The sequence below is a fragment of the Lygodium microphyllum genome, chromosome 6 (assembly GCF_053477565.2).
Source record: "Lygodium microphyllum isolate KBCC chromosome 6, Lygodium_microphyllum_v1.1.10, whole genome shotgun sequence".
Taxonomy (NCBI): Eukaryota; Viridiplantae; Streptophyta; class Polypodiopsida; order Schizaeales; family Lygodiaceae; genus Lygodium; species Lygodium microphyllum.
The window spans coordinates 80456866-80469019 of NC_141140.1; positions in this window are offsets into that span (position 1 = coordinate 80456866).

Consider the following 12154-nt stretch of genomic DNA (forward strand, 5'->3'; position numbering starts at 1 on the left):
TTAGAAGAGAGTACATATGATCTAGACACCATATTAGAATATGAGAGAGAGAGAGAGAGAGAGAGAGAGAGAGAGAGAGAGAGAAGAGGAGAAGAGGTAGAGGAAGCTTGCCATTATGTACTCATGGAATGCTACATAATAAAAGAGATTCACTCATAGCTTACCTTAAAGAGATGGACTAGCATGAGGGTGTTCTAGAGTGCTCTCATGTGCTTGTCATTATGTTTTTTTACATCTCCATGGGCTCCTTATATAGCCTCCATGAGGGATTATATTAAGCTAATTTTCTTGATTAACATAATCCTAGATGATGTATGGCATCTTTGAAAATATGGAGAATAGTGGATGGGACAAGTCCCCACCTTGGTCATCATGCAAGAAGCCAAGGGTGGTGATAGACAAGCTAGAGAAAGGGAGCTAAATTACAAGAGGTGGATGCCAAAATCACATTATTATAATATATTTACAAGAAGAATAAAATGCGAAGTTGATGTGATAAGGGTGAAAGAGAGAAGAAAATTGCATGCAGCCAGTAGTCTACGCCTTCATAGCTTCAAATCGGTGAAGAATCTGAAAAAAGTTTCTTTTGCAACTTTGTAAACCAGGTCAAAACCAGTCGAGCAACATGGGAATTTTCTTGAACACAACTTTAGTATCCTTTTTTTTTATCAAAGTGGTTATCATAGTGTAGCACAAGTGATCCTTCCCGTATTTGTTTGCTAGCTAGCTTCTTATTAAATGTCTTCCTCCTCTACTCAACCTGCATGGAATAGTGTTGGGCTGCTGCTTCTCTGTCTAACTACAGCCTCTCTAGATCAAAGATCCTTTCCTCTAACTTCTTATCTTGATTCTTCTCTCGACCAGCTACTAAAACACATAAGTTGGCCAGTTCTACTTCTATAGGAAGCAAAGCCTCTTGGCCATAGACGAGGTGAAATGGAGTATAGCCAAGTGAGGTTCTTAATGAAGTCGTGTAGGCCCAAAGAGCTACACTCAATGTTTTATCCCAGTGCTTGGAGTGCATGTGTACTTGCTTGGTAATTATCTTACCAATTAGCCTATTCACCTTTTTGACCAAACCATTACACTGTGGGTAGTAGGGAGTAGAATGCATGCGCTTGATTTTTAGCCTTTCCATTAGCTCTCCCACTAGACTAGCCCTAAAACCACAACCCCGATCAGAGATAAATTATAAAGGTGTGCCAAACGTGTAACAAATGTTTTTAAACACAAATTTTCCCACTTCTTGGGCTGTGATTCTACTAGTTGCTAAAGCCTCTGCCCACCTCGTCACGTAGTCTACACCCATTATGATGTATTCCTTGCCAAATTAAGTTCATGGGAGTGGCCCTATTGCATCAATCACCCATTTCTCAAATGGGCCATATATAGTTATGGGATTTTTTTCCTCATGCACTAGCTTCCTTGGTCCAACCTTTTGGCAAGAATCACAAGTGCGGTACCAATGTTGCACATCTTGATATAGACTAGGCCACACAAAACCAGCTTGGATAATCTTCCTGCTAGTTATTTCTTGAGCAAAATTTCCGCCACAAACCCCCTCATGGCAGTTCTTAATCACATCCATAATCTCCTTTGCTGTTGGCACCCTTCTAGCACTGCATCCTTTCCTTTGCAATACAACACATCATTTATCAAGCGGTATTTAGTGGCCTTAGTAGCCAACCACCTTTTCTCACTCTTACTCATATGTGTAGGTGCCTCACCGTGCTCAAGAAAATAAAGCATATCTTGTCATTAAAACTTACCCTGAAATAAGGGGAGCTTTACTGCAATGATGCCCACCATTACCTCTTTCAATTTTTCAATTGCTAGAGCATCTGCATCACTGTTTGTGCATCTTGGCACAAAACAGATTTGGGTTTTCTGTAGCTTCCTCATGAGAGTTTTAGCTTCTCTCATTTTCACGGCTAAGTTGTCATTTTTACAAGCCCATATTCCTTTCAATTAGCATAGAATCCCCAAAAACATTAAGTCGAGTGATACCATGTGAGAGACACCACCTCAAACCTAAAAGCAAGGCTTGATATTCTGCCTCATTGTTAGAATGGATATCCTCCAAGCTGATACCTTCTCCATAAAGTCTGTCACCTTTGGGACTAAACACCATTATTCCTGTTGCCGCTCTATCTTTAATACGCTTGTAAGCCCCATCAAAGTAGAGGGCATGGGCATTCTCCACTCGTGGCGGGTCCTCAAGAGGAGGTGTCTCCTCCTTTAGCTTTCCCTTATCTTTTTCCTTCTTTTGATGGCATCTATGGGTCAACAAATCAACTAGGCAGGCTCGAGTAGATTCCTCCACCTTGAAGGTTTAGTCAAACTCTTGGAGTTGTATCACCCACTTAGCAATTCTGGCTGAAACATCCATGTGCTGTAAGGCATAGGGAAAATGCTCTTCTATCATGATCACTGTGAATGGCCTAAGGAGAAGATAAGGACGAAACTTTCTTACAGCAAACATTAGAGACAAAACCATCACCTCCACCATCTTGTACCCTCATTCTGATGTTGTCATTACTCTGCTAGAAAAGTAAACCGGCCTCATCATGTTAGTTTTAGCATCCCTTTGTATTAGTGCCGCCCCTAGAGAATCTTCTCCAAAACTTGGGTTGACAAAAAACTCTTGATCCCAGCAAGGCTGTAAAATTATGGAAAGGGTGTTAAGAGCCTTCTTCACCTCATGAAAGCATCTTTTGCTTTCGTCACTCCACAGGAGCTCCTCACAGTGGGCCAACTATTATAGTGGAAACACTAATTGGGAGAGGAGATGAATGAACCACTCCATATATCGCACCTTCTGAATGAAAGAGGTTAGTTGCTTCATAGAAGATGGTGATGGCACTGCCAATAGGGCCTTAATTTTTTCTGGATTTGCTTCAATGCCCCTCTCACTTACCACATGCCCTAACAAAGTTGCACTGCTTTCGCAATGCGACACTTCTCATGGTTTAGCTACACTCCCATTTGTGCGAGGTGGTTGAAATCTTCATCCACGGTCCCTAGATGTAGAGCCTTAGAACTATAAATACAAAAATCATCAATAAATACCTTGATGGACTTACCAAAATATGGCTAGAAGACAAAATTTATGAATCGTTGGAAGGTAGCTGGGGAATTTGTTAATCCAAATGGCATTACTTTGTAAACAAAACACCTCCAAGGTGTAATGAAGGTGGTCTTTTGTTGATCCTCCTCAGCTATTCGGATTTGGAAATAACCTGAATACTCATCATAAACAGTGTATCTCTTATGCTCGGCCACCTCGTTGAGTATTTCATCCTGAAAGGGAAGAGGGAAGTGATCTCTCTTTGTTGCAGCATTTAGCAGCTTGTAGTCCACACAAATGCACCATTTGCCATTCTTCTTGGATGTCACCACTACAAGTGAAACCCACTCCAAGTCCCCTACTGGATAGATGAAACCTACCTTCAAAAGTCACTGCATCTCAGTTAGTAGAGCGTTTTGTTGAACTACTCCCAACCGTCGTAGTCGCTGCACCACTGGCCTTGTTCCATCTTTTAGATTAATGTGATGTTGTACTGCCATCACACCTTTGCTGATAGATCCTTAGCTGACAGATCCTTAGCCAACATTTTTTCTAACCCCTCTTTGGAAGCTGCTACATAATTTCACTACTAGAAGGCCCTTTCAATGTAATCCCCATCACTTCTAGAGAGCTTTCTTCATCCTCATTAGAAGACTTGCACTCTGTGTAGATGACCAATGCTCATTGGAACTCCATTCATTAGCGGTGGTCTCTAACACAAGATCCTCATGTCGGCCCTTCTAGATGTTGTAGATAGTGCTCTTCCATTTTTTTTGCTGCCCCTTCTATGGCCTTAGCTCTAAAGCCCCTATCTCCCAATCTTGTCTCGCTTTCATTCCTATTAGCCATGGTTGCCTGAGAATGAGTGGATAGCTGTCCCCCTTCACTGGCATCACATACATGTCAAGCTCCAATTGCACTCCACACACCTTTACCTTGACTTTCTTTATAACTCCCAAACAATTTACTACTACATTGTTAGCCATTTTGTCTCCAAATTCAGTAGTTTCACTTACCTTTAATCCCAAATGATGCACCAACTTTTCCGTCATGACACAAATCTCTACACCTCCATCCACATATGTCTTTGATACTCTCTGCCCATTGATTTTGGCTTCCACTAGAGGCACAATATCTTTCGTCTTTCTAGCCTTGATTGCATTCACGCATCTATTCTTCATGGGTCTAATGCTTACCATCTTTGACTATTGTCGCCGCATTGTTGGAGATAGATGCAGTAATTGTCGCCAAGAAATTTTTGGCCCTTGATCCCTCACATCAGCAAGAAAATTATAAGCTCCAGTACCTTTACCCAGGGAAAAGTCATCTGGTTCAATGCATCAGCATGATGAGACCTCCTCTTCTTAATGTTGCATGTCTTTGCAGTCTTTGAAGACTCTGCCTCTTCTTCCATATTTTCAACCTCCTCTGGTGGTGTAGGATCCATCCTCTCAATTCTATGCACTTTCTTCACCAGCATTTCTTCAACCTCTGATACTTTGGCCTTCCCTTTGACATCACTCTCATCCAAACTGATCATCCTGGAGTCACGATTCTCTGGCCGGGCTGGACAGGCAAGGGCGGCACCTCTGCAAGTGGTCAAGGATACTGGAGAACTTGAACCGACGGTGGAGGCCCTATATTTGATGGAACAAGCCTCTCCTTAGGTGGTGTCACTTGTTGTCCTCTCCTTCTTGGTTGGAACCCATTTCCTGGTGGCAGACGCCTGGGATGAGGGAAAAAGTACATATTATGGCCAGTCTCCCCACAATTATAGCAAACATACTCTCTTTCTTATCTCCTTGGACCTCGATTGCCTTCATTTGCGAGGGGAGGGAGCCGTACTCCTTGCACTAAATTCAATGAAAGGTTTTCAAGTTGACTAGTAACGTGTTGTAGGAGCTCTTGTTGTGGCATCTATGGTTCGGGTGGGGCCTCTGCTATTTCTCTAGGCCTTGGCATGGTCGGTAAAACTTGCATGGGCTCAACTCTCCCCTTCAACTGGGCTTGATACTTTAGTTTCCTATCTTTCTCCCTAGCATAAGTGACTGATTCTTCATAGGACGTGGGAAACTTTCCTTTGACCTTCTCCCTTAAGTAGAGGGTGAAGTCCGGCTAGAAAACAATCTTTCTTAAAGCAATCAGGTACTCTCTCTCCCTTGGCTAAGGAGGTTGTCCATTTATCTCACAATTTTATAAACATGCCTTCATATGCTTGGTACTCCCTTGGTAAGGTTTGGTGAAGAGCTAGGAGTTTTCTCCAAAGATCTTCAAGAGGCTTTGTATCTTGGTACTTGTGCAAGAATGCGGTCTTGAGATCCTTCCAGTTACCCCTTGTAGCCTCTGGGAGGGCTTGATACCATATTCGAGCATCACCCTTTAGAACTAAAGAGAAGTCCCGTACTTTGGTTGCTTCATCATCTTGGCCTATGACTAGGAAGGCCATTTCTAAGAAATCTAGAAATTCCAGAGCTTTCTTCCCTTTGTGCCCAAAAAAGCTTGGAAAAGCCATGATAGGAAAATGCTAATCTAGCTCAATACAAAACAAAGATGAACACGTCTAAGCCCAAGTCATATCTTATTAAGGATAGAATAAATGGATTCACAGATGCATTAATTTTATCAATATGATGAGGGCCCAATAAGCCGCTTATGATATTTTAGAACTTGAGCTTTGTGCTAATATTATGTGCACGGTTTGCCTAGTAAGAGGATGGATAGGTCCGTAAAAATCCCTATGGTTCATGGGATGGACTTAGAGTATGATGGGACCTGAAATGGGCCGGCACTGGCTATGGCACTAGCCGGACCTCATGCTCATAACACACAAACACCCTCACGGCCTCGTGGACCAGGAGCGTCAATCTAATGCTAGAGGACAAACTGCCCTAAAGCTTAATTCATGTGTTTATAGTTTATAGTCCAACGTTCCCTTAAACTCCTCAAAGGGAGAACCCTTACACATTGGCAATGCCACGATCACACACATATGGAGGCAACCTCTCGGTAGAAACACCGCGGCCCCATTGCAGCTCTCCTACATTGCAGGGATTGGCCCTTTGATGCGCTGCTAAACATATAACACAAACGAACACAAACTCCTCTCTTTTATATTTCTTGTATTTCCAAGAGATATACCATGTGTCCTTACTTCACAATCCCTTAGGAGACCGACCCTCTATCCTACGGCAAGGGATAACCTCACACTCTCAATCGTGGGTCAAAGTCCTAAGAAAACAATTGTTATGCAATCCAGGAGATTTGCCTTTGATACCATGAACCATGCATAGTGCATAATGTGAATGGTTTAGTGCACAAACAAAAGAAAATCAGCATTGTACATCGTGCGAAACCAATATTTTCCATGATTTCCATACTAACGTTTATATATCGAAACGAGGAGAGACACCGAGCCTTACGCTCATGCTGCCTTTCCCTTTTATTTTAAAAAAACGGCCTATAGGCATGATGCAACACATAAATCAGGTTTTAATTCATATTTTGACGCTCAACCTCCCCTCTCACCCTACCGTTTAATGTTTTGCATTCGTTGATAGGTGTAAGAGTCATTTTATGTATATTTCTTTATAAAGAAAGTGATAAACATGGACGAAAACATAGAAACGAGGGTAAACCGAGGCCAAACTTGTGCTCTACCTTCATTATACATTGCATAAACACTTATGTGATTTTTTGGAATTTTCCTTTTATCGTTTCCTAAATTTTTCCCATTTAAAACCCATTTTTCACTATTTTTGTTATTTTTCCTCTATTTTCTTCAATTAAAAATGACTAGAAATTAGAATTGATTGTGGGCTGTGGCCCTTAGGTTTCTTTGACAGCAAAATTTCAGGTTTTGTTGATGTTATATCTCATATTTCCCCTTTATTTTGCAAAAAATCCCCATTTTACCCCTTAAATGCGTGTTTTTCATGTATTTTGACACTAATTCCGGCCATATAGCCTTATATATTTTTTATTTTTAGGTTGAAAACAATTGAAACTCATGGAAAACAATATCATAACAAACTTTCATCCCATATGAACAAGGTTTCATAAAGCAAATAGCATAAAAAGATTATTTTTCTTTTAAAAAAATAGCATTACCGCTTATTTTCGGGTTACGGTTTTTTGTTCTTAGTTGCGGGACTGATTTCCAGCATGCATTTAATTCTCAACATGACCCCACATTGCCGTCTTCAGCCCCTCTTCATTCATGGAGCAATCCGGACGAGCATCCGCCGTTCCTTCTTCTTCTTTCTTCTTCCCGCCTGCACCGCCCCTTAGAGGAGAGAGAGGGAGGAGAGAGAAAGATTGAGTTTTGTTCTCTCTGTTCAGGCCACCATTGGATGAGCGGAGAATGGCGATACGATTAGGAAAGAATGTTGATTAGCCTGCTGTCATCTCTTCTATGGCTTCTTTGTAGCCATCTCATCTCGATTTTTGGTGGGGGGTGCCATTTTTCGTCACGCTGATCCCTGCGAGTGCATGCGGCCATACACAAAATAGAATTGGGGGGGTGTCCCCTCCAAAGGGCACCCCTTTTGATCTCAAATTTGGTCCACCTTTTCATTCTTGGCCTATTTCTGGCATTTTCCGCGTCCGGTGTCCGAATTACATTCTGAAAAATTCTGGGCGTCCGTCTTGGCATCCCGGACTGGCCGGCAGCTCCTGCAACTCGATCCTGCAGATGAAAAATTACTAAAAATCTGTAAGTGTCGCACGAGCGCCTTTAAAGCACTTGACGCTTAAAATCATCCTAGGTGGAGCCGCCGCCTTCAATGTTGAATATTTTTCCCCTAAATTCCGGATTTTTTGGCAAATTTTAGGCACATCCCAAAATCAAAACACCGGTCTCATTGGCAACCACAGGATAGGGCAACTTAGCCCGTCAAATCCCACAATAGATCTGCACAAAACAACCAAAGGAAGCATCAAGCTGATACAAAATAGATACATATTAAAACACAGCACAATGCTCACCCTACCCCCTGACAAGACCAAGGCATGAAACCCACAAGGAGTAGGCCTGGCATAATCTGATAAAAGATCCGAAGCTAGTCACTAACCCACTGCTCCAACATGGCCAAACTAAAAAGAACTATCAAAGAAGTTGCCTTAAGTGGTGGTCTGCACTACCTACCTAACTAAGGACAACACAACCAGGAGCTCCTACTAGGCGAGGACTCCTATAGCCTGATCAAGAAGTATTTTCTTTCAGCACATTTCTTCTTTTAGGTTTTTAGTTTTCCATAATCGGGCATGTAAAAAGGAGGGAGCTGAGCATAGTGACCCAAGGAGATTAGGGCATCGGCCTTAGGTCCTATCTCGGTACCCAAGAACCTACCGAGCCCTTGCAAGGCGACACTTAATCCTTTTCTGACGCTCACTTTTATTTTCACTCCAACCTTCCTTACTTTCTTCTTTTCTAGCAAGACGCCACCCCTAGGAAGACAAGGCATCGGCGCCGGGTCTGACTTGTCCCCAGGAACCTACCAGGCCTCCACAAGGTGATGAGCAACTTCTTATAAATTTTCCTTTCTTTTCTTTTCTATTTCGATAGGGGTTAGAACCCCTTTTTACACACCTTTGTATATATCCTCATTGTCTTTAAGATATTCAAGGTTTATTTTCATCATCATTTTTTTCTTCTGGCAGGCTTCTCTAACTGCCTCACAACTAACAAGAACTCCTAGAACGGCTGCCTAGCAAGCTAGCAGAACAAGGTCACTAAGACTACTATCTAAAACAGGTCTTTCGATGCTTGACAATGTCTTTATAGGAGGCAACAACTACTCGGACCTCTCTCAGACATACCTAACCTAAGCCTTGGATTTCATGCCTTGGACGCCGGTCCCCAACAAGAAAATAAAATTCCCCAACAAGTACACAGACACATATAGCAGAAAAACACCGTACTCATAAAGGAGAGATATCACCTGGATAGGGCCATGAGAAGCTTCCGCGCAACAAAAGGCTCCTTCCAAGCTCTTCTTCAAACCTATCTAGCATAGAACTAAAACAAGAAACCATTAACTATACCTGCACCAAACAGACAACTGGCCCTCTTGGCCTAATGAAATAAAGCATTTCTCTACAAAATTGATCGGCCTTCTTGGCCTAATGAAATAAAACAGAATAGCACCTACACATCCTTCCCTGGAATAGTACAGATATACAATGATATGCTCCTTTCCAAGGAGGAAAAACCAGGGCTCCTAGCCCTAAACTAAATGCATAAGGTTATGACCCATCCCTCCTGCATATATAGCAAGAGGCGTATGCATAACATGTTGTCTAATCAGCCTATGGGTCCGGGATAATAACGGTAGATTGGTCTTGGCTACTCTTTGCATCACCCATATCAACCATCTTCTGCCATATATTGCATGCTCTGATAACATTCCCCACAAGCGACCGGATCCTGTTTCATCATTGATACCAATATCCAAACTAGGATGACAATTGAAGAAAAGGTCTTCTTCATAAGCAAGATTTTCCAATGAATCCGCAAACTAATTCTAGTAACGTGGAATCAGCTGAAAAGACACTCTCTCAAACTCCTCAAGTAGGGTCATGGCAGTTCTATGATACATACAAAGAATGGGATTCCGCACTGTGTATGTCCTATCTAACTGATTCAAGATCAACTGGGAATCCCCTTTTACTAACAACCGCTGAATACCACCTTGCTTGGCAATATGCAGTCCCATAATCAAGGCTTTATACTATGCCATATTGTTAGCGAATCCTACCCCGAGATAAGCAACTAACTTCATTGTAACTCTACATCGGGGATCTCGGATTACTACTCCAACACTCCCTTTTTTATTAGGGCCCCTAGACGCTCCGTCAAAATATAATGTGTACGTCCACAATGGGTCTACACAGCCTGCCATCACGAACTCCTCTATTCGTAATTATGATAGTCAAAGTTTAGCATGTTTAAAGGGTGAACTGACGGCTCCATCCCACCTTCTTCATTGAACTCAATAGGGATATTTGTCAACAGTCGTAAGCAGTGATGGAAGAAGACTTTGATCTCCCACACAAAGGTTCCGTCTTCTTGCTCAATCACTTTGTATCCTTTGCTCCACCAGATGAGTTTCCCCTGATAGTATCTCTGCTCCAGATATGGGTGCTCCAAATAAGGGATTAACCGACCCATCCACCAGCTTTAAGCTCTTTTGCAGGTCTCAAATCATCCCCAGCATGGACCTGCAATGCATTTTCTTATATTAGCATACTTAGAAATAATAAGGTTTAATTTTATTAAGATTAACCTTATTTTTAAACTCTACTCCCTGTAGATCAGCTAATAGAGCCGTAGACCTATTTTTCCCTAGCCTAACAATCTTGTAAGGACCATCCCATTTAGGTTCCAACTTCCCTGGAAACAGCTCCCTATACGCATCGTAATACAGAACTAATTGCCCTTTTTTAAAGGTATACTTCTTCACTCTAAGATCATGCAACTGCTTCATCTGACGTTTAGCTATCTCCTGGTGTAATAAGCTCTGTAGTTTCAGCTCATCCACGTGGGCTATGGTCGTGAAACATTCAAAGAGGGAATCCTCATCTCCCAAAGAGTGGTTGATTGCAAACTGTATGGTTGGCAACTCGATTTCGAGGGGTAACACACACGCTTCCCCATAAACCAATTTAAATGGAGTATGGCCGGTAGCTCGCTTGAACATTGTATTGTATGCCCATACTGCCACATACAACTTCCTGTCCTAGTCTCGTTTCTTCTCAGAGACTATTTTAGACAAGATACCCATAAGATGCTTATTAGTACTTTCGACTTGACCATTTGTTTGCGGATTATAGGGGGTCATTTTATTATGCTTGATTTGCCAAGCTTCAGTTAGGCTTTTAATCACTTTGTTCAAAAAATGGGTCCCACGGTCCGACACTAATTCTTTCGGTGGTCCAAAACGGCAGATAATCTACTCTAAAAGGAAACTTGCAGTCTCTTTTGCATTGTCTTGCCTCGTCGCCCGCGCTTTTGACCATTTTTTAAAATAATCAGTTGCTACTATAATGTATCTCTTCTGGGTAGCAGACGACAGGGTAATAGGATCCACAAAGTCAACGCCCCACTTCTCAAATGGAAGGATAGCCATGATAGGCGTAAGTGGGTGTTTCCTATTGTCCCTGCTCTCATGTCTTTGATAGGTATCACATCTCTTAACATACTCAAAGGAATCTTGGAAGATGGACGGCCACCAATATCCAGCTCTGAAAGCTTTCTGTGCTGTCAATCGTCCCGTGAAGTGCCCTCCACATGCAGAGTCATGACACTCCTCCAAGATGAAAGGAACCTTGTCAGGCATCACACATCGGCGATAGATATCATCAACACCCTGTCGATATAGTGTCCCTGCGATCAAGGAAAACTTCAAAGTCTGTTGTTTGATTTTCCTCTTTTCTGACTTTGATAGACCAGCTCCAGTCTCTCTTTTGTCGATAGATAATGCGTAATAGCAGCATACCAAGATGGGACAAAAGCTATATCAATTTTAAACATTTCCTCAATGTCGCTTCCTTCAGCCAAAGTCTCTTTCGGCTCCCTGAAATCCACAAGGCATTCCACAATACCCTGCAGCCACGGTGGCTTACTCTTAATCTCATAATCAAACTCCTGCAAAGTGATTAGCCACTTTGCCAAACAATCAGGCGGTTGCAGCTTGTTTGTAAGCAATTTAAGCCCTTCCGCCTTCGTATTGAACACTACCTTTTCATAGAGGATGTAGTGCCTAAATTTCTTAGTCCCAAAGACTATCGCAAGACACAACTTCTCCATGTAGGTATAGTTGATCTCCGAAATGCCCAAATTTCGACTAGCAAAAGCTATCGGATGATACCACTTTTCCTCCCAAATTTGGGCTAAGCAGCAGCTTATACTATGCATGGTGGCTGGCTGAAAATATATAGAACACCTCACCCCTTTCAGGTGCTTTTAAAACGGGTGCTTTTATTAGCTCCTGTTTCACATCCTCGAAAGCTACCTTATAAGGGTCGCTCCATTCAAATAGACAGCTAAAGGATAATAAGTTCGTTAATGGCAACGTTATTTTTGCCAAG